Raw genomic sequence first — 24,366 nt, 5'->3', positions numbered from 1 at the left:
GGAAAAAACCTGACTGAGGTATTTCAGACCCAGAAAATCAAATATGCCAGTTGATTATATGTTAATATTCACTAATATGCTTAAGATAACTGAGCTAGAAGCCAAAGAAGCACCAGGCTTACCTATAGAATAAGCAACTGTGGGTAGGGGACAGATAAATCTCTCTAGGAAAGAAAAATGTAATAAATTGTTATGGTTGTGTGTGTGTGTGTGTGTGTGTGTGTGTGTGTGTGTGTGTGTGTGTGTGTGTGTGTAGGTCATCTAAATGAAATTGCCAAAAAACTGGAGAGTCCACCTCAATAGACCACTTCACATAACCAAATGAATCTTCCAATCTCAGGATTGAGTTACATCTAATTGAGATGCTGGCCAAAGGACCCCCAAACAATCCAGGCTAAGATGATAAGATTCTATAATGACAAAGCCCATTTGTGAAGATAATACCTACACAACTCACTGAACACTGAAAATCAAGCTGTGGCTACACAGAGCCTTTATCCCTAAAATTCTAGCATCTTTATTACTAGATGATACTCTGCATGCTTCCAAAAAAGAAATATAAAGACAAAACCAGCCATGAAGCCTTTCATCTACACTGATACCATACATATAAGATATGCTAGTGCTATGGTGGCACAAAGCTTGTGGGAGTAACTTGACATCAGGCCCCCTCTATGAGATGTGACCGTTTCCAACACTGCTTAGGTAACCAAGAACTTGAGAGTAGATAGCTCAGGGACTCAGAGCAAATCCAAATAATAGTGGTCTAAAAATAAATAGCAATAAAATGACCCCTAATATTATTCTGCTGTACTCATAGATCTATGGGAACAAACGGAGAGGCCCCGATCCAAACATGCAGAGAATGAGGGACCTTAGGACACTCAGCCCTAAGTGAATGCCTCCATTAAATCCTTCCCCTCAGGGAAGGGGAACCTTGTGGAAGAGGAGGCAGAAAGGTTCTGAGAGCCAGAGGGCATGGAGGACACCAAGAAAACCTCTAAATCAGCTGATCAATGCCCATAGGAACTCACAGAGACTGAGGCAGTAAGCATAATGCCCACATGGGTCTGAACCAGGTCCTTTGTGTATATATTGTGGCTTCCAGTTTAGTCTTTTTATGGGACTCCTTATTGTGTGAATGAGTGGGTCTCTGTTTCTTGTGCCTTCTCTTGGGCTTTTGTTCTTCTGTTTGTTTGGTTTGTCCAATTCTGATGTTTTAGTGTTTGTTTTATCTTACATTTTCTTTTAGTTATTATGTTTTATTATTATCCCTTAGAAGCCTGGTTTTTTTCTAATGAGAGACAGAAAGGAAGTGCATTCAGATGGGAGGAGAGGAGTGGAGGAGCTGGGAGAAGTAGAGGGGAATCTATTTTCATGATAAGGGAGAGAGAGCCAAGGACCCACTTCACTGGTCTATTTCTTCTTCCCTTGCCCCTGTTTCTTAGTTTCCATAGCATCTTTTGACTAGGTTGTTAAAATATGAGCTTTCGGGGGCATTATATGTTCAAATCAAAATACCTATCAACTGTTATGATGTTACAACTATATGGAAATGTTATCCTTAAGTGAGCATAGTGGAGTAAAGAAGGAGACAACATTGTGTCCTGCTAAAACAGCTGAGTCAACTCTGGTGCCATTTAAGATTTCTAGAGTAGAATGTTGGCCAGTGTTTGTTAACTCGATTAGGAAAGCAAGAGTATTGTGATGTTATTTCCAGTATAACACTGACAGATCTTAAGAGTTAATGTTGAAAACTGTCCAGATGTTGTAATAGGCTATAAAATGTTACAGAATTGCCCATTTCTAACGAAGAATCATCTATTATAGAGAACTTAAGAAAAAAGGTCCTAAGAGTAAAAAGTTTGTTCAATGACCTCAAATAATTATCTGAAGTTCTGGGATCACAAGAAAATGGGGACGTTTCCAGGTAGTTGTATATTTAAAAAGACTAATATCTCAACTTGGTTTCACTTTCATTATAGTCAAAGTTTTTGAGATACTGAAAAGGAATTGAGGCAATAGCTTCATAAGATGAGATGTGTAAAGCCAATTAATCCCTTCAATTATTTTAAACAGATATTTCTAACTTGGAATAATCCCAGAAGCAGCTTTGGACCCAAAGGTGAGAGACTTCATATCCAAAGATAGAGAAGGTCAGTTATTGGCTAGTGGCCAAATTACAAATCCAAGGACAATAGTATTCACTTAATTAGAGGTCACTAAATCTAATCTCCTAGCCAGAGTTAGCGTGAGCACAGAAGAGCCCAGGGAGATCATAAAACATATTAACACTGGAATAAATAATTAGAAAATTCCTAGAACTATATCAGGTCCAACTTCAAGGTTACAGCCAAGGAGAATCAGCATTCGCCCATTCTGCACCTCCTCAGACAGAATTAGGCAGATTGTGAAAGGAAACTCAATATCATATTAGGACAGAAGATAACATAAACAAAATGTGTTACTAGTTACAAAGAAAAATATTGTAATAACTTAAGGAAAAGGAGTGAAGAAAAGCTTCCTGATAGACTTAAGAGGAAAATAAGAATCTTTGTTTATGTCTTCAGCCTCCTTATTCTGATTATATTTTTTTCAACCCAATGCAGAAAAGCATATTGCAATTAAATATAAATGTGGTTATTTTTGTCAGTTGTAGTAACAATTTCTAAAACTTAGAATGTTACTATGTATGGTCAGAATCAAATGACTATCATTTCCATCAGTTTCTTACATTAAAATGCAAATTAGGTAGTTTGTCTATAGAATTAAAAGAAAAGTTGATTAGTTTCCTTTGGGGAATTTCCTGGAATGGAATAAGTTCACATGAATCTAGCTGCTCATTCCACTCAGGTCTGCCCACTTTGAGGCAAGAAGGATGGATCAATCCCTTCCGGGAGCACTGGCTCACCAGAGAGGTATTTTCTTTCCTATGTTTTGCTTTCCTAGTTTGTCAGCACAACTTGCTTCAGCAGTTGTTTTTCTATTGCAGTGGCAGAGTCCTACACATACACAGGACAAAGAGGTGGAATGACCTGCTTAGAAGTTATACAGCTTAAGATGGTCAAGGCTAGAAGTAAACCATATCCATGACTCTCTAGTCAATGTTTCTGTCATGTAGCACGATCCCTGCAAGTGAACAGGAACCAGGAGCACAGATGTGTAGAAGCACAGAGCTATCCACTGCTCATAGAGGATTCACTAAGGTATAAACTAATGCCTCCTGGTTGTACAGGAAGAACAGAAATGAGTATCAGGTTATAAAAGTCATGCAATAAAAACATGGAAATAATGGCAAGATGGAAGAGAGTAAGCCATTTGTAAGTGGTGAGCGTGAGGCAAGTCAGGACCTTGCTGTAATGCCCTCTTCCTCCCTTCCTCCCTTCCTTCCTCCCTTCCTTCCTTCTTCCCTCCTTCCTTCCTTCTTCCTTCCTTCCCTTCCTTGCTTGGTTGATTGATTGCTTTCATTCTCTCTTTCTTTTCTTTCTTTTCAGGAAGTTTGAAATACTTTAGTATCTTCCCATATGCTTCCTAACAGGCTCAGTCCTCCTAACAGTTAGACATAGATTAAAATGACTCATAGATTAAAATGTTCATGACCCAAAAATGTAAAGCAACTTCCCACAGCTCATCTTTTACATTAAAAACCCTGAGTGGTTGGGGCTGGGGATTTAGCTCAGTGGTAGAGCGCTTACCTAGGAAGCGTAAGGCCCTGGGTTCGGTCCCCAGCTCCGAAAAAAAAAGAACTAAAAAAAAAAAAAAAAAAAACCCTGAGTGGCCAAGGAGGTAGGTCAGTGAGTGAAGTGCTTATTACCAAGAATGGAAATGTGTATTCGGATACTTAGATATCACATAAAACTCAAGCATGCAACATGAGCCTATAACAACAGCTCAAGAGCACTGAGGCAAGCTAATCCTGGAAGCCAGCATAGCCCAGACACCATGCTCCCTTTTCAGTGAAATACCTTATCTCAATAACAGAGGTAGAGAGGTGATTAAGGAAGACATCTTCCTGTCAACTTCTGGCATAAATATCTGCATGCACACACACACACACACACACACACACACACACACACACACACTGACACACAGACACACACACATTGACACACATACATATTGACACACATCGACATACACCAACACACACACACACACACACACACAAAACCATGCCTGTACATATATGTTTGCACATGCATACAACCCATACAACAATACCAATGAAAATGAAATACAGGTACCATGCTACACTACACAGGCCCAAAGAAGCTAAACAAGAAGGAAGGCCCAATTGAGGAAGCTTGAATCTCACTTAGAAAGGGGAATAAAATAGTCATAAGAGGCAAAAAAGGGTGGAAACAGGGAAGGGGGATGGGGAGGGGAATGGGGGATTCAGGATCAGGTGTGAGGAAGGACAGGAGATGAATAGTGACCATGAAAATGAATGGAAATTGAACTTGACAGGAGTTAGGAAGTAAGGGGCAAGTCCAGGAAGAGGCAAAGACCTGGGATAAGGGAGGCACCCAAGAATCAATAGAGGTGACCTTAACTGTGACTCACAGCATTGGGGATATGGACCCTGAAGGAGCCACTCCTGTAGTCAGGCAGGAACCCCAGTGGAGCGAAAGGAACATGAACCTGCCCACAAAACTTTCAACCCAAAATGTTTCCTGTCTACAAGAAATTGGGCATGGAGGATGGAGCAGAGACTGAAGGAATGGACAAGCAATAAGCAGCCCAACTTGAGACCTACCCCATGGGCAAGCTCAAATCACTGACAGTATTAATGATGCTCTGTTATGCTTGCAGACAGGAGCATGTTGTCCTCTGAGAGACTCCACCCAGCAGCTGACTCAGATGCAGACACCCACGGTCAAACAGTGGATGGAGCTTGGGGACTCCTATGGAAGAATAGGAGGAAGGATTGCAGGCCCCAAAGGGGATAAGATCTCCACAGGAAGACCAACAGTGGATCCTTGGGGCTCTCAGAAACAGAACCAACCAAAGAACATACATGAACTGGACCAAGACCTCCCCACACATATATAGTAGATGTGCAGCTTGGCCTTCAAGTGGGTTCTGAATAATTGGAGTAAGGGCTATCCCAAAAGGGGTCGCCTGTACAAGGAATATGTTCTTCTAGCTGGGCTGCTTTGTCTGGCCTCAGCGGGGGAGGGAGGATGCCCCTAGCCTTGATGTGCCAAGGTGAAGAGATACTCAGGGTTCCTCCACCCACTCAGAGGAGAAGGGGGTAATGAAGAAAATATTGTGGGAGATGGTGACCAGGAAGGGGCAGTGAGTGGGATGAAAAGTGAATAAAAAACAAACAAAATTAAAAGGTAGAAATATTTTAAAGCCAGTGTTCCTCCCACTGATTAAGGACACTATACTCTAGAAAATCCAAGAGTGCAGATGGCACTTGCAATAGAAATGTCTTTATAGGAAATAGAGTTTCCTCCAAAAGGGAACAGTAGGAGTACATTCTTGAAAATGGGCTAGAGGAGTGCACAAGGAGGATGAGCAGAAGGGGCAGTGGACCCCTGGGGAAAGAGAGCTGTGAGTGCCATATCTGACATGATCTGATTCTCTGGAGTCCATGGCTATGCGGGTGAAGGGAAGAGACCATCTGCTCCACCTTCAAAACATCTGTTATTAAATAAGACTGATGGCATGTGTCATGTCAGGAGGATCTTGTGAAAGAAACTGCTGAGCCGTACATGATCTGAGCTAATGGAGAAGTCCCCAAGGTTTGAAGACCTAGATTCTAATCCCAATTCAACTACCAATTTACTATGGAACAATGGGAAACTGCCTAACCCTGTCTGTCTTAAGTTCTCCATTAGCAAAGGGACAGTAAAATAAACACTCTTGGGAATATTCAGAAATCACATTTTTGTATTCCTGATAGGTACAATATATCTACAAAATCCTATAAAGACAATTCATCCTTTTCCATTTCAAAAGTCTCTCTTTGTTTCAATCCAAAGAACACAAACCTAAATTATTCTGTGGAAAAATAGAAAAATGTAACATATTAGTCTTCTGACAAAAATGGTTTGAATACACTAAGAAAAATTCACAATCATGATCTCATTGCATATTTATCCTCACAACTAGAGAAACAATCTCTATTCTTTATATTTGAGATCATATAAATATTCCATTTAAAATACAAAGCAAGAATGGTTATATAGTGATATAGTTATAACCAAGAAGGTTATATAGTTGTAACAAATTCTTGTATTTCCACCTATAAATTCCCTTGAAAATAATATAGAATAGATCAGTACTTGCCCCTGAATTTATCACACTAACAAATTATGCTTTGGTGATAATAAATGTAGTTTCTTAATATGAGTTCACAGTAAAAGACATCAAACAAATTGACTAACACTCATTTGGTGTTTTCAGTTCAAGCTAGAAAACCTCTGTGGAGGAGCTAAAATAGCAACTACTCATCATCTTCATTTCTAGAAGAAAGAAGCTTTAAAATATATTAATTTGGTTCATATCCTGTCTTCTGATTAGCTGCAAATATTTGTCTATATGAAGTAAATTTACCTAAAACAGAGGATCATTTTTCTGTCAATGCATACCTTTTATTTGAACAGGTAAGAAAGGAAAAAGAACTGTTGAGGAAGAAGTAGAAGTTTTGTTAGTTTTCTTTCTGACTAGAAGCCCAGACAAGATCCAGTTTAGAAAGGGCTAGTGTCCACAACGCCAACCTTAGGTTCAACAGTTCCAGTTAATTGTTATAAAGAACAAAGCCTAAAACGAGCAACACAGATTAAGTAACATTTACATAGGCTTTGTTGTGGCATAAGGAATCTACCAATGGCCACATCCTCAAGAATAATCCGCACTATTCTCATAGCTATCAACTTCCAATAGCTCCTTAGCAAGCAGTGGAGCCTGGAGAGCATCTCGTCCAACTGGATTTTAATTTTGGCTAGACTAATTTTGTGGATGATCAAAATAAATACATGAAGTCAAGAAAGGGCTATGTTGGGAATTATTTTAGGAACTGCAGGGGAATATAGGAAGTAGATATTTCATAATATACATTATTCTCAAGAATAAAGAAAATCATATAAAACAATAGAACTTTCCCTGAAACAACAATTTATTAAGTTGCTGTCATTTTAGTACGAATCTAACATATAGCATTATCACTCAAGTAACGATTGGCAGTGGGCATGATTTGAGAACACTGGTCCCATAAATGAACAAAATGTAAACGTTTTACTTGAAATCCACTTCCATATCTTGTAAAATTATTCACAATAATCAAGATATATAGTCTACACAAACTGAATCCAACCTGCTCATTAGATGAATGAATAAAAAAAAATCACACACATACAGGCCCTGAGGAGAAGTATTATTCAAGTTTTCCAGAGTATGAAATCCTAACATTTGTGACAATACAAATAAACCTGAAGAATGTTATACTAAGTGAAATAAGCCAGACACAGAAAGACAAGAAACACATGTTCTCATATGGGACCTAGCAATGTTAACTGAGAAGTAGGGGTGCTTAGCAGGGCTAAGGGATGTGCTGGAAAATTGTGAAATGTTGATCAAAAGGTAGAAATTTTATGTGAGCAGGAAGATTAAGTTGTGGAAGTATGTTGTACAATGTGCTAATTATAGTTAATGACAATTAATTGCATACTTGGAATAATCTTAGATAATATATATAAAATAGTCTTACCACACAAGTAAAAAGAAAATCATATGAAGTGATGTATATATGAATTTGCTTGATTATGATAATCATTTCTCAATATGTATCTTGAAATATATTGTACATGACAAAAAATTAATTTGTCAAATATATTTCAATATAGCTTTAGGGAAAGATTCATGTTACAGAACAAAGACTAGATTGATAAGTCTCAAATGGTCTTTTATATACACATATTAAAGACTTGAACCTAGAAGACAATAAGCAACTGACAAAAGAGGGGATACAATACCCAGAAAGTAGATACTGGAAGGACATTAAAGGGAAACATGGACATACAGTACTCAAACAATTCCTCCTTCATCATCAGGCCTTCACCAAGCACTGACAGTATATGACATCTCATAAGTGCATTCTGGTGCAGCACTATATGGTAACATTTACACCAAAACAAGAAGTGTATCCAGTGAGATTGCAACAATGTTTAAAAAGGAAAATAATAAATGTTCATAGTGTTAGAACTTACTATGTTGTAGGACAGCTATGGAAATGACAATAGTGGCTCTGCTATAAATTTAATTAGAAATGATGTATCTTCGTATATTATTTGGCCAGTTATCTAGGCAAACTAAAACCTATCCAAATTGACATATAAAAGTCATCATCACAAATGTTCATTGCATCACCTGATTCACAGTATCCAAGGAACAACACAATACATAAAAGAATGGACAGCGAACCCATACAAGAAAATGTTATTCATCTTTAAAACAGGATGATGTTCTTGGTGTTCGTACATATTCTAACATGAGTAAATCTCAAATACCATATCCTAAGAAGTCAGTAACAAAGAATGTATATTGAATAATTATGTTTATATTAATTATTCACAACAAATTAGTGGTTTCCATGGACTGCCTGGAGACCTCAAAGGGAACAGAGAAGGACAACTCAACTTCTATGGGGTGATACAAGTATTCTGGAAACACAAAGCATTAATTGTTGCACCACATTCTGAATTTGCTAAAATGTGCTCTTTAAAGTTATTTAAAAGGGTGCTGGATATATAGTTTAATGTTTACAAGCACTGGCCATGCTCTTCCAGAGGACCCAATTCAATTTCTAGCACCTCAATGGCAGCTCACAATGGTCTGTAAGTTCAGGGAATCCAGCACTCTCTTCTAGCCTCCGTGTGCACTACATGCATATGGTACATAGACACAGAGGCAGCTAAAACACTCATGCACACAAAGTAAAAGTCAACATATCTGTTTTCACTTAAAAATGATTTATGTAGTAAAAATTATATGCATTTTATCACAATTTTAAAAATTCAAATGGTTCAAGATTTAGATCACTATTTTCAAAGCAAAATATTTGATTCATAGTGCTTCCAAAAAGGTCAGTTGATAAGAATTACATAGAATTATATTTTTTGGTTCTAAAAGCAATGCATAGGTACTAAAGTTGAAAGCAAAACAAAATCAATATACAAAATTAATATACTAGGGAAATTAGTATTTTCATCTTGATGGGTACATTCAATTCATTACAAAATGAATATTTCCTGATATGTGGGACTTTCTGATGTTTAGAATAATGCAAATAATTTTCCAAAAATAAAATTTAAATGGGCACCAAAATCAAATAATATGAAGCAAACATAAGTGTTGGTCTGTGAGTGTAAAGACAGAGCAAAAAGTATGTTTGTAAAACTGCAAGGGTGACAGACAAGACCATTCCATCTATTTCTAGATGTATTTTTTTCCTCTGTCTTTCTTGCTATAAATTACATTGCTATGCCACCCTTGGGATAGAGCCATGAGCCTGCTTGGTAATACTGAATCTATGATTCACCAAAGTGTTTCTAGTACTGCTAGTGATTGAACACATTGGCTCTGCTCCAGAGTGTTTAATGCCAAGTTTCATGCTATGTACTGTTTAGAGAAGGTTGTGTGACGTTTGGAGGCCCATATGGCATATTCTTGTTCCAACCCTTCTATTATTGTGTAATACAAGATCTTTCCAACAAAAAGAAATACACTGAATTGATTTAAGAATCCTCTATTCCTCTTGACGCCCAGGAGTTAAAAACTGTATGTTAAGAGGAGAAGACCCAATGATTTACTTGAAGCTCTATTATATGTAACACAGGAACCCCAAATCAGGAAATACTGGAAAAAAGTAAATTGAAAAGGTAATAGAGAAAGAAGACTGAGTTGTAGAAAGCACCCGATTATATTTAAAGAGAGGGACACCCCTCAGATCTGATAGATAGAAGTTGCTGATTAATTTCTCTATTCGTGCTTTTTATTTGGTATTCATAAGCTCTACTATGAAAATCAGTCAAATATAAAACAAAAAGGAAAAAGCAAGTTTTGAACCACTAAACAAAAAGAAATATCTCACATTCCTTGACTTCAGCAATATTCTAATATATGCAAACAGTAGATTAAAGTATGTAAATTTAAAAATACTATCCCATTGATGGTGAGCTTCTAGGATACATAACAACTGTTTACATCCACCATGTCATTGGTTATTGAACACAAATAACTTGAAGTTTTCTTACTAAACAGTCTTCTAGCATGAATATGTTCACTCTAATATTTTCTTTTCTTTTATTAATGTATTTCTTTATTCATTTACATCCCAATCGTGGCCCCCCATCCCTCCTCTTCTCCAAGTCCCATTCTTGCAAATACCTTCCCAGATTACCCCTCTCATTCTCCTCACAAAAATATACTAATATTTTCTAATCAAAAGTATTCCATATTCAGTGGATGATGCCACGGTCTATGAATTATTTTGACAGTGGACTTAAAATGTCAAATTTTACATTAAAAAAAATTAAAAGTTACAGCAACCTCCAAGCACAGATCTGTTGAAGGCCACAAAATACCTGTCTTGTTTTATAAACATATAAACTCTATATACAAATATGACTTGGTATCTAATACAATGGGCATAATGATGGCTCAGTGAACAAGCATAGAGCCCACAGAAATAAAATATCAGCCTCTATGCTTAGGGGACCCAAAGTTCACACCTACGGTTAGCATCCTTGCACTCTTTAAAATTCAAAATCCTCACTCCCTCACCTGTGCAAGCCACATAGCACTCTAGCCTGGCTGAGTTCTGCCTGGGAAAGTCTGCCTAATGGTGATGCATAAACCTTGATGTGGTTGAATTGAGAATGGGGCTCATCTAACCTGTGACACTGCTTCCAGTTTCTCACTTAGGCAACTGAATGATGAGGATTCAGAGAAAAGAGTATTTTTCCAAGCAGAGTGACAGAAGTGCTCTTTGCATTCTTTAACTGAGGAGAGGGCAATGGAAAGGGACTTTTAAAATTACATTTTAAAGAAAACTTGAATTAGGAAACAAATTGAAGAGGGAAAGTGCATTTCTTAGCGGACAGGGGAGACTCTCCCAAACATTAAAGCTATCTTCCAACCTTGACTTCTGTGATTATTTGAGATATCCGCAGCTTCTCCTCTTCCTGGATATAAAGCAAAGTTTCTCCCCTGTGCTCATGATTATGCTGTCAGCAAAATGATCAATCACACTATCACCAATTTTGCATCGTGACTCCACATCAGGGTGAAATCAGAGCATAAAATGGCTGTGGGGGATGAATTTGTTTAAATATAGCTAGTTTAGGAAACCAGCAAAATGGTAAGAAAAATGATGAAAAACATATGAAGTGTAAATGCATCTATCTTTAAGGCAGATCCATTTCAAAGCTTTCCACAGCATGAAAGCCATTGTATGATGCATCTGAGTGTTTAGTCTAGTAAAATACTGTAATCAGGTTGCTACTAAATGCCAATATTTCACTCTCTCGGCGGTGGGCACTGATTTGTATTTACTGCATGTTTCTAAAGTATCTAAATACACTGAAGGCTACTTAGAAAATGAAGCTTGATTTTATATTTACAACCAGGAAGATGTCTTGAGGAAATCCAACTGCCACAAATTCCAAGACCTAAAAAGGGAATCAGGAAGGAGCTTGGTAACATGTGGCCAAATGATAAGGGCACTTCGGAATGCCAACATAGATTTAAGAGTGAGATGTGAAAACGAGCTCTGTGATAAGAATATTCCAGCAGTAGTTTGGAAACAAGGGATTCAAGGAAAAGGAAAACAAACGCAGGTTCTAATTCAGAACTGAGCTGCTACAATGTAACTTCAGCAAGCAACGCTTACTTCGTTTTAATATAGATATTTCACTTAAAGGCAGGTTTTAGATAACTTGTTTAAAAATATTCAACTGTTAGAAATGATCTACTATTACAAGAGTTTCTCGTGCTCATTTAAAATCAATCATTGTAACTCTGCCTTTGTAGTAAAATCATGATACAATCCTTTCTCCCTGCAAAGCCTTCTATTAACTCTAATGTTATCCTGCCCTCTACTGGTGATAAATGAAGTGAACACCCCTTTGCTAGGAAAAGGCCTAATTAACTTCTTCTCCTGGGCTCGCAATCAAGTTTATTACAACATCTCTCCCATGCACAGCACACCAGTGGGAAGCCGAGGTGCACCAAGAAACACACGGTCTCAGGAGGTCTGAACACCACCTTTGCAGGGTATTGGGCTCACTCAGAGGAAAGGCCCTCAGTTACACAACAGTAACACTAGGGCTAGCTTTAAGGTCAACTTAAAAATATGTATTACATAAACAGTGGACAGAGTTGGATAGAATCTTGACTTTAAATTAAAACAATCTCGTGAATATGAATGAGATGTATAGTACCTTACACAGCATTCTTTTTTCTTCGTTTTTCTTTTTTTCTTTTTCTTTTCTTTTCATTTTTTTTTTCATCAGTAAAAAAGGAACCATGGTGTCTATCTTGCCTATACCATTTGGGCAGTTAAAAGGTCTATCTGCTCTTCCAAAGGTCCTGGGTTCAATTCTCAGCAACCACAGTTTCTTCTGGGATGCGGGTATAAATTAGAGTACTCACATTAAAGAAAATAAATGGTAAAACATAAAAAAAATACATAGTGATCAAAAAGAAATAAAATTGTGGATAAGATAAACATAAAATTAATAAAACATTTATAAAACTTAAGTGCTTGTTTGAAAGTTCTAGCAGGGTGAAAAGAGTTTGGACAAGGAGGGAGAGCTAAACCTTCAGAGAGGCAGACAAGCCTGGGAAACCAGAAGAGACTGCTCTCTGCACACACATCTCGGACGCCAGAGGAAAAAGCCAAAGACCATCTGGAACCCTGGTGCACTGAAGCTCCCGGAAGGGGCAGCACAGGTCTTCCTGGTTGCTGCCCCTCCAGAGAGCCCGTGGGCAGCACCCCACGAGCGAACTTGAGCCTTGGGACCACAGGTAAGACCAACTATTCTGCTGCAAGGAAGCTGCCTGGTGAGCTTGGGACACACGGACGCAGAATTCCTCTAGGACCGGGCACGTTCTGTGTTTACCGGAAGTCCCACACCCGCGGATCCCGACCCGCAGCAGCTCTCTGCTCCCAGACCCCGTGAGAGAGAGACCCAACAGCCTGGTCAGGTGGGCACTCCTGAGGCTGCAGAGCGGAAGAGACCACCAACACTGCTCACCACTGCCCACATCCCTGGCCCAAGAGGAAACTGTATAAGGCCTCTGGGCTCCCATGGGGGAGGGCCCAGGAGCGGCAGGACCCCTGCCTGAGACACCACCGGAACCTGAAGGAAACAGACCGGATAAACAGTTCTCTGCACCCAAATCCCGAGAGAGGGAGAGCTAAAACTTCAGAGAGGCAGACAAGCCTGGGAAACCAGAAGAGACTGCTCTCTGCACACACATCTCGGACTCCAGAGGAAAAAGCCAAAGACCATCTGGAACCCTGGTGCACTGAAGCTCACGGAAGGGGCGGCACAGGTCTTCCTGGTTGCTGTGGCTGCAGGGAGCGCGTGGGCAGCACCCCACGAGCGAACTTGAGCCTCAGGACCACAGGTAAGACCAAATTTTCTGCTGCAAGAAAGCTGCCTGGTGAACTCAAGACACAGGCCCACAGGAACAGCTGAAGACCTGTAGAGAGGAAAAACTACACGCTCGAAAGCAGAACACTCTGTCCCCATAACTGACTGAAAGAGAGGAAAACAGGTCTACAGCACTCCTGACACACAGGCTTATAGGACAGTCTAGCCACTGTCAGAAATAGCAGGAACAAAGTAACACTAGAGATAATCTGATGGCGAGAGGCAAGCTCAGGAATCCAAGCAACGGAAACCAAGACTACATGGCACCATCGGAGCCCAATTCTCCCATCAAAACAAACATGGAATATCCAAACACACCAGAAAAGCAAGATCTAGTTTCAAAATCATTTTTGATCATGATGCTGGAGGACTTCAAGAAAGACGTGAAGAACTCCCTTAGAGAACAAGTAGAAGCCTACAGAGAGGAATCCCAAAAATGCCTGAAAGAATTCCAGGAAAACATAAATAAACAAGCAGAAGCCCATAGAGAGGAGACACAAAAATCCCTGAAAGAATTCCAGGAAAACACAATCAAACAGTTGAAGGAATTAAAAATGGAAATAGAAGCAATCAAGAAAGAACACAGGGAAACAACACTGGATATAGAAAACCAAAAGAAGAGACAAGGAGCTGTAGATACAAGCTTCACCAACAGAATACAAGAGATGGAAGAGAGAATCTCAGGAGCAGAAGATTCCATAGAAATCATTGACTCAACTGTCAAAGATAATGTAAAGCGGAAAAAGCTACTGGTCCAAAACATACAGGAAATCCAGGACTCAATGAGAAAATCAAACCTAAGGATAATAGGTATAGAAGAGAGTGAAGTCTCCCAGCTCAAAGGACCAGTAAATATCTTCAACAAAATCATAGAAGAAAACTTCCCTAACCTAAAAAAAGAGATACCCATAGACATACAAGAAGCCTACAGAACTCCAAATAGATTGGACCAGAAAAGAAACACCTCCCATCACATAATTGTCAAAACAGCAAACGCACAAAATAAAGAAAGAATATTAAAAGCAGTAAGGGAAAAAGGTCAAGTAACATATAAAGGCAGACCTATCAGAATCACACAAGACTTCTCGCCAGAAACTATGAAGGCCAGAAGATCCTGGACTGATGTCATACAGACCGTAAGAGAACACAAATGCCAGCCTAGGTTACTGTATCCTGCAAAACTCTCAATTAACATTGATGGAGAAACCAAGATATTTCATGACAAAACCAAATTTACACAATATCTTTCTACAAATCCAGCACTACAAAGGATAATAAATGGTAAAGCCCAACATAAGGAGGCAAGCTATACCCTAGAAGAAGCAAGAAACTAATCGTCTTGGCAACAAAACAAAGAGAATGAAAGCACACAAACATAACCTCAGATCCAAATATGTATATAACGGGAAGCAATAATCACTATTCCTTAATATCTCTCAATATCAATGGCCTCAACTCCCCAATAAAAAGACATAGATTAACAAACTGGATACGCAACAAGGACCCTGCATTCTGCTGCCTACAGGAAACACACCTCAGAGACAAAGACAGACACTACCTCAGAGTGAAAGGCTGGAAAACAACTTTCCAAGCAAATGGTCAGAAGAAGCAAGCTGGAGTAGCCATTCTAATATCAAATAAAATCAATTTCCAACTAAAAGTCATCAAAAAAGATAAGGAAGGACACTTCATATTCATCAAAGGAAAAATCCACCAAGATGAACTCTCAATCCTAAATATCTCTGCCCCAAATACAAGGGCACCTACATACGTAAAAGAAACCTTACTAAAGCTCAAAACACACATTGCACCTCACACAATAATAGTGGGAGATTTCAACACCCCACTCTCATCAATGGACAGATCATGGAAACAGAAATTAAACAGTGATGTCGACAGACTAAGAGAAGTCATGAGCCAAATGGACTTAACGGATATTTATAGAACATTCTATCCTAAAGCAAAAGGATATACCTTCTTCTCAGCTCCTCATGGTACTTTCTCCAAAATTGACCATATAATTGGTCAAAAAAACGGGCCTCAACAGGTACAGAAAGATAGAAATAATCCCATGCGTGCTATCGGACCACCACGGCCTAAAACTGGTCTTCAATAAAAATAAGGGAAGAATGCCCACATATACGTGGAAATTGAACAATGCTCTACTCAATGAAAACCTGGTCAAGGAAGAAATAAAGAAAGAAATTAAAAACTTTTTAGAATTTAATGAAAATGAAGGTACAACATACCCAAACTTATGGGACACAATGAAAGCTGTGCTAAGAGGAAAACTCATTGTGCTGAGTGCCTGCAGAAAGAAACAGGAAAGAGCATATGTCAGCAGCTTGACAGCACACCTAAAAGCTCTAGAACAAAAAGAAGCAAATACACCCAGGAGGAGTAGAAGGCAGGAAATAATCAAACTCAGAGCTGAAATCAACCAAGTAGAAACAAAAAGGACTATAGAAAGAATCAACAGAACCAAAAGTTGGTTCTTTGAGAAAATCAACAAGATAGATAAACCCTTAGCCAGACTAACGAGAGGACACAGAGAGTGCGTCCAAATTAACAAAATCAGAAATGAAAAGGGAGACATAACTACAGATTCAGAGGAAATTCAAAAAATCATCAGATCTTACTATAAAAACCTATATTCAACAAAACCTGAAAATCTTCAGGAAATGGACAATTGCCTAGACAGATACCAGGTATCGAATTTAAATCAGGAACAGATAAACCAGTTAAACAACCCCATAACTCCTAAGGAAATAGAAGCAGTCATTAAAGGTCTCCCAACCAAAAAGAGCCCAGGTCCAGACGGGTTTAGTGCAGAATTCTATCAAACCTTCATAGAAGACCTCATACCAATATTATCCAAACTATTCCACAAAATTGAAACAGATGGAGCCCTACCGAATTCCTTCTACAAAGCCACAATTACTCTTATACCTAAACAACAAAAAGACACAACAAAGAAAGAGACCTTCAGACCCATTTCCCTTATGAATATCGACGCAAAAATACTCAATAAAATTCTGGCAAACCGAATTCAAGAACACATCAAAACAATCATCCACCATGATCAAGTAGGCTTCATCCCAGGCATGCAGGGATGGTTTAATATACGGAAAACCATCAACGTGATCCATTATATAAACAAACTGAAAGAACAGAACCACATGATCATTTCATTAGATGCTGAGAAAGCATTTGACAAAATTCAACACCCCTTCATGATAAAAGTCCTGGAAAAAATAGGAATTCAAGGCCCATACCTAAACATAGTAAAGGCCATATACAGCAAACCAGTTGCTAACATTAAACTAAATGGAGAGAAACTTGAAGCAATCCCACTAAAATCAGGGACTAGACAAGGCTGCCCACTCTCTCCCTACTTATTCAATATAGTTCTTGAAGTTCTAGCCAAAGCAATCAGACAACAAAAGGAGATCAAGGGGATACAGATCAAAAAAGAAGAAGTCAAAATATCACTATTTGCAGATGATATGATAGTATATTTAAGTGATCCCAAAAGTTCCACCAGAGAACTACTAAAGCTGATAAACAACTTCAGCAAAGTGGCTGGGTATAAAATTAACCCAAATAAGTCAGTTGCCTTCCTCTATACAAAAGAGAAACAAGCTGAGAAACAATTTAGGGAAACGACACCCTTCATAATAGACCCAAATAATATAAAGTACCTCGGTGTGACTTTAACCAAGCAAGTAAAAGATCTGTACAATAAGAACTTCAAGACACTGAAGAAAGAAATTGAAGAAGACCTCAGAAGATGGAAAGATCTCCCATGCTCATGTATATTGGCAGGCTTAATATAGTAAAAATGGCCATTTTACCAAAAGCGATCTACAGATTCAATGCAATCCCCATCAAAATACCAATCCAATTCTTCCAAGAGTTAGACAGAACAATTTGCAAATTCATCTGGAATAACAAAAAACCCAGGATAGCTAAAGCTATCCTCAACAATAAAAGGACTTCAGGGGGAATCACTATCCCTGAACTCAAGCAGTATTACAGAGGAATAGTGATAAAAACTGCATGGTATTGGTACAGAGACAGACAGATAGACCAATGGAATAGAATTGAAGACCCAGAAATGAACCCACACACCTATGGTCACTTGATTTTTGACAAAGGAGCCAAAACCATCCAATGGAAAAAAGATAGCATTTTCAGCAAATCGTGCTGGTTCAACTGGAGGGCAACATGTAGAAGAATGCAGATCGATCCATCCTTATCACCCTGTACAAAGCTTAAGTTCAAGTGGATCAAGGACCTCCACATCAAACCAGACACACTCAAACTAATAGAAGAAAAACTAGGGCAGCATCTGGAACACATGGGCACTGGAAAACATTTCCTGAACAAAACACCAATGGCTTATGCTCTAAGATCAAGAATCGACAAATGGGATCTCATAAAACTGCAAAGCTTCTGTAAGGCAAAGGACACTGTGGTTAGGACAAAACGGCAATCAACAGATTTGGAAAAGATCTGTACCAATCCTACAACAGATAGAGGCCTTATATCCAAAATATACAAAGAACTCAAGAAGTTAGACCACAGGGAAACAAATAACCCTATTAAAAAATGGGGTTCAGAGCTAAACAAAGAATTCACAGCTGAGGAATGCCGAATGGCTGAGAAACACCTAAAGAAATGTTCAACATCTTTAGTCATAAGGGAAATGCATATCAAAACAACCCTGAGATTTCACGTCACACCAGTGAGAATGGCTAAGATCAAAAACTCAGGTGACAGCAGATGCTGGTGAGGATGTGGAGAAAGAGGAACACTCCTCCATTGTTGGTGGGATTGCAGACTGGTAAAACCATTCTGGAAAGCAGTCTGGAGATTCCTCAGAAAATTGGACATTGAACTGCCTGAGGATCCAGCTATACCTCTCTTGGGCATATACCCAAAAGATGCCTCAACATATAAAAGAGACACGTGCTCCACTATGTTCATCGCAGCCTTATTTATAATAGCCAGAAACTGGAAAGAACCCAGATGCCCTTCAACAGAGGAATGGATACAGAAAATGTGGTACATCTACACAATGGAATATTACTCAGCTATCAAAAACGAGTTTATGAAATTCATAGGCAAGTGTTTGGAACTGGAAAATATCATCCTGAGTGAGCTAACCCAATCACAGAAAGACATACATGGTATGCACTCATTGATAAGTGGCTATTAGCCCAAATGCTTGAATTACCCTAGATCCCTAGAACAAACGAAACTCAAGACAGATGATCAAAATGTGAATGCTTCACTCCTTCTTTAAATGAGGAAAAAGAATACCCTTGGCAGGGAAGGAAGAGGCAAAGATTAAAACAGAGACTGAAGGAACACCCATTCAGAGCCTGCCCCACATGTGGCCCATACATATACAGCCACCCAATTAGACAAGATGGATGAAGCAAAGAAGTGCAGAGCGACAGGAGCCGGATGTAGATCGCTCCTGAGAGACACAGCCAGAATACAGCAAATACAGAGGCGAATGCCAGCAGCAAACCACTGAACTGGGAATAGGTCCCCCGTTGAAGGAATCAGAGAAAGAACTGGAAGAGCTTGAGGGGGCTCGAGACCCCAAAAGTACAACAATGTCAAGCAACCAGAGCTTCCAGGGACTGGGCCTCTACCTAAAGACTATCCATGGACTGACCCTGGACTCTGACCCCATAGGTAGCAATGAATATCCTAGTAAGAGCACCAGTGGAAGGGGAAGCCCTGGGTCCTGCTAAGACTGAACCCCCAGTGAACTAGACTATGGGGGGAGGGCGGCAATGGGGGGAGGGTTGGGAGGGGAACACCCATAAGGAAAGGGAGGGGGGAGGGGGATGTTTGCCCGGAAACCGGGAAAGGGAATAACACTTGAAATGTATATAAGAAATACTCAAGTTAATAAAAAAAAAAAAAAGAGTTTGGACAAAAGAGGGATAGGAATGAGCTTGTGTTTCCCAGGGAAACTCCATGTCTCAAATCTCATGAACATGCTGCCTCAGCAAGACCTCAGCATAGATGACATCGATGGATACGCTAACATAAAAGGAGAAAATCTCATGCATACCCCAACTCTACACAGTTTATGCATTTTATTACCAGAATTTTATTATGTAAGTTCAATTGCTATTATTAACAAGTCAGTTCATGGAAATTGACTAATATTCACAAAGCCCTGTTCAATGCCTCAACCTCAAGCAAACTCCTATTGTATATAGAATACTTTTAAAAATTAAAATATAGGGAGTCCCAAACCCGCGGATCCCTGCCTGCAGCAGCTCTCTGCTCCCAAACCCCGTGGGAGAGAGGCCTCACTGCCTGATCAGGTGGGCACTCCTGAGACTGCAGAGCAGAAGAGACCACCAACACTGCCAACCCCTGCCCACATCCCTGGCCCAAGAGGAAACAGTATACGGCCTCTGGGTTCCCTTGGATAAGGGCACAGCAGCAGGAAATCCGCTGCGCCTGAGACACCGCTGGAACCTGAAGGAACTGGATAAACAGTTCTCTGCACCCAAATCCCTTGGGAGGGAGAGCTAAACCTTCAGAGAGGCAGACACGCCTGGGAAACCAGAAGAGACTGCACTCTGCACACATTACTGATTCCAGAGGAAAACACCAAACGCCATCTGGAACCCTGGTGCACGGAAGCTCCCGGAAAGGGCGGCACAGATCTCCCTGGTTGCTACCCCCGCAGAGAGCTCTTAGGCAGCACCCCACGAGCAAACTTGAGCCTCGGGACCACAGGTAAGACCAACTTTTCTGCTCCAAATGACCTGCCTGGTGATCTCAAGACACAGGCCGACAGGAACAGCTGAAGACCTGTAGATAGTAAAAACTACACGCCTGAAAGCAGAACACTCTGTCCCCATAACTGGCTGAAAGAAAACAGGAAAACAGGTCTACAGCACCCCTGACACAGAGACTTATAGGACAATCTAGCCACTGTCAGAAATAGAAGAACAAAGTAACATTAGAGAAAATCTGATGGCGAGAGGCAAACACAGGAATCCAAGCAACGGAAACCAAGACTACATGGCATCATCGGAGCCCAATTCTCCCACCAAAGCAAAAACGGAATATCCAAACACACCAGAAAAGCAAGATCTAGTTTCAAAATCATATTTGATCATGATGCTGGAGGACTTCAAGAAAGACGTGAAGAACCTCCTTAGAGAAACACAGGAAAACATTAATAAACAAGTAGAAGCCTACAGAGAGGAATCCCAAAGATCCCTGAAAGAATTCCAGGAAAACATAAATAAACAAGTAGAAGCCCATAAAGAGGAGACACAAAAATCTCTGAAAGAATTCCAGGAAAACACAATCAAAGAGTTGAAGGAATTAAAAATGGAAATAGAAGCAATCAAGAAAGAGCACATGGAAACATCCCTGGATATAGAAAACCAAAAGAAGAGGCAAGGAGCTGTAGATACGAGCTTCACCAACAGAATACAAGAGATGGAAGAGAGAATCTCAGGAGGAGAAGATTGCATAGAAATCATCAACTCAACTGTCAAAGGTAATGTAAAGCAGAAAAAGCTACTGGTCCAAAACATACAGGAAACCCAGGTCTCAATGAGAAGATCAAACCTAAGGATAATAGGTATAGAAGAGAGTGAAGATTCCCAGCTCAAAGGACCAGTAAAGATCTTCAACAAAATCATAGAAGAAAACTTCCCTAACCTAAAGAAAGAGATACCCATAAGCATACAAGAAGCCTACAGAACTCCAAATAGATTGGACCAGAAAAGAAACTCCTCCCGTCACATAATAGTCAAAACACCAAAAACACAAAATAAAGAAAGAATATTAAAAGCAGTAAGGGAAAAAGGTCAAGTAACATATAAAGGGAGACCTATCAGAATCACACCAGACTTGTCGCCAGAAACTATGAAGGCCAGAAGATCTTGGACAGATGTCATACAGACCCTAAGAGAACACAAATGCCAGCCCAGGTTACTGTATCCTGCAAAACTCTCTATTAACATAGATGGAGAAACCAAGATATTCCATGACAAAACCAAATTGACACAATATCTTTCTACAAATCCAGAGCTACAAAGGATAATAAATGGTAAAGCCCAACATAAGGAGGCAAGCTACACCCTAGAAGAAGCAAGAAACTAATCGTCTTGGCAACAAAACAAAGAGAAGAAAAGCACACAAACATAACCTCATATCCAAATATGAATATAACAGGAAGCAATAATCACTATTCCTTAATATCTCTCAACATCAATGGCCTCAACTCCCCAATAAAAAGACATAGATTAACAAACTGGATACGCAACGAGGACCCTGCATTCTGCTGCCTACAGGAAACACACCTCAGAGACAAAGACAGACACTACCTCAGAGTGAAAGGCTGGAAAACAACTTTCCAAGCAAATGGTCAGAAGAAGCAAGCTGGAGTTGCCATTCTAATATCAGATAAAATCAATTTTCAACTGAAAGGCATCAAAAAAGATAAAGAAGGACACTTCATATTCATCAAAGGAAAAATCCACCAAGATGAACTCTCAATCCTAAATATCTATGCCCCAAATACAAGGGCACCTACATACGTAAAAGAAACCTTAATAAAGCTCAAAACAAACACTGAACCTCACAGAATAATAGTAGGAGATTTCAACACTCCACTCTCATCAATGGACAGATCATGGAAACAGAAATTAATCAGAGACGTAGACAGACTAAGAGAAGTCATGAGCCAAATGGACTTAACAAATATTTATAGAACATTCTATCCTAAAGCAAAAGGATATACCTTCTTCTCAGCTCCTCATGGTACTTTCTCCAAAACTGACCATATAATTGGTCAAAAAACAGGCCTCAACAGGTACAGAAAGATAGAAATAATCCCATGCGTGCTATCGGACCACCACGGCCTAAAACTGGTCTTCAATAACAATAAGGGAAGAATGCCCACAGATACGTGGAAATTGAACGATGCTCTACTCAATGAAAACCTGGTCAAGGAAGAAATAAAGAAAGAAATTAAAAACTTTTTAGAATTTAATGAAAATGAAGGTACAACATACCAAAACTTATGGGACACAATGGAAGCTCTGCTAAGAGGAAATCTCATAGCGCTGAGTGCCTGCAGAAAGAAACAGGAAAGAGCATATGTCACCAACTTGACAGCACACCTAAAAGCTCTAGAACAAAATGAAGCAAATACACCCAGGAGAAGTAGAAGGCAGGAAATAATCAAACTCAGAGCTGAAATCAACCAAGTAGAAACAAAAAGGACCATAGAAAGAATCAACAGAACCAAAAGTTGGTTCTTTGAGAAAATCAACAAGATAGATAAACCCTTAGCCAGACTAACGAGAGGACACAGAGAGTGTGTCCAAATTAACAAAATCAGATATGAAAAGGGAGACATAACTACAGATTCAGAGGAAATTCAAAAACTCATCAGATCTTACTATAAAAGCCTATATTCAACAAAATTTGAAAATCTGCAGGAAATGGACAATTTCCTAGACAGATACCAGGTACCAAAGTTAAATCAGGAACAGATAAACCAGTTAAACAACCCCATAACTCCTAAAGAAATAAAGGCAGTCACTAAAGGTCTCCCAACCAAAAAAAGCTCAGGTCCAGACGGGTTTAGTGCAGAATTCTATCAGACCTTCATAGAAGACCTCATTCCAATATTATCCAAACTATTCCACAAAATTGAAACAGATGGATCACTCCCGAATTCCTTCTATGAAGCCACAATTACTCTAATACCTAAACCACACAAAGACCCAACAAAGAAAGAGACCTTCAGACCAATTTCCCTTATGAATATCGACACAAAAATACTCAATAAAATTCTGGCAAACCGTATCCAAGAGCACATCAAAACAATCATCCATCATGATCAAGTAGGCTTCATCCCAGGCATGCAGGGATGGTTTAATATACAGAAAACCATCAACGTGATCCATTATATAAACAAACTGAAAGAACAAAACCACATGATCATTTCATTAGATGCTGAGAAAGCATTTGACAAAATTCAACACCCCTTCAAGATAAAAGTCCTGGAAAGAATAGGAATTCAAGGCCCATACCTAAACATAGTAAAAGCCATATACAGCAAACCAGTTGCTAACATTAAACTAAATGGAGAGAAACTTGAAGCAATCCCACTAAAATCAGGGACTAGACAAGGCTGCCCACTCTCTCCCTACTTATTCAATATAGTTCTTGAAGTTCTAGCCAGAGCAATCAGACAACAAAAGGAGATCAAGGGGATACAGATCGGAAAAGAAGAAGTCAAAATATCACTATTTGCAAATGACATGATAGTATATTTAAGTGATCCCAAAAGTTCCACCAGAGAATTACTAAAGCTGATAAACAACTTCAGCAAAGTGGCTGGGTATAAAATTAACTCAAATAAATGAGTTGCCTTCCTCTATACAAAAGAGAAACAAGCCGAGAAACAAATTAGGGAAACGACACCCTTCATAATAGACCCAAATAATATAAAGTACCTCGGTGTGACTTTAACCAAGCAAGTAAAAGTTCTGTACAATAAGAACTTCAAGACACTGAAGAAAGAAATTGAAGAAGACCTCAGAAGATGGAAAGATCTCCCATGCTCATGGATTGGCAGGATTAATATAGTAAAAATGGCCATTTTACCAAAACCGATCTACAGATTCAA

This window comes from Rattus norvegicus, chromosome X (assembly GCF_021556685.1).
Source record: "Rattus norvegicus strain SHRSP/BbbUtx chromosome X, alternate assembly SHRSP_T2T, whole genome shotgun sequence".
NCBI classification, from domain to species: Eukaryota; Metazoa; Chordata; class Mammalia; order Rodentia; family Muridae; genus Rattus; species Rattus norvegicus.
Note: the sequence above shows the minus strand (reverse complement) of the source record.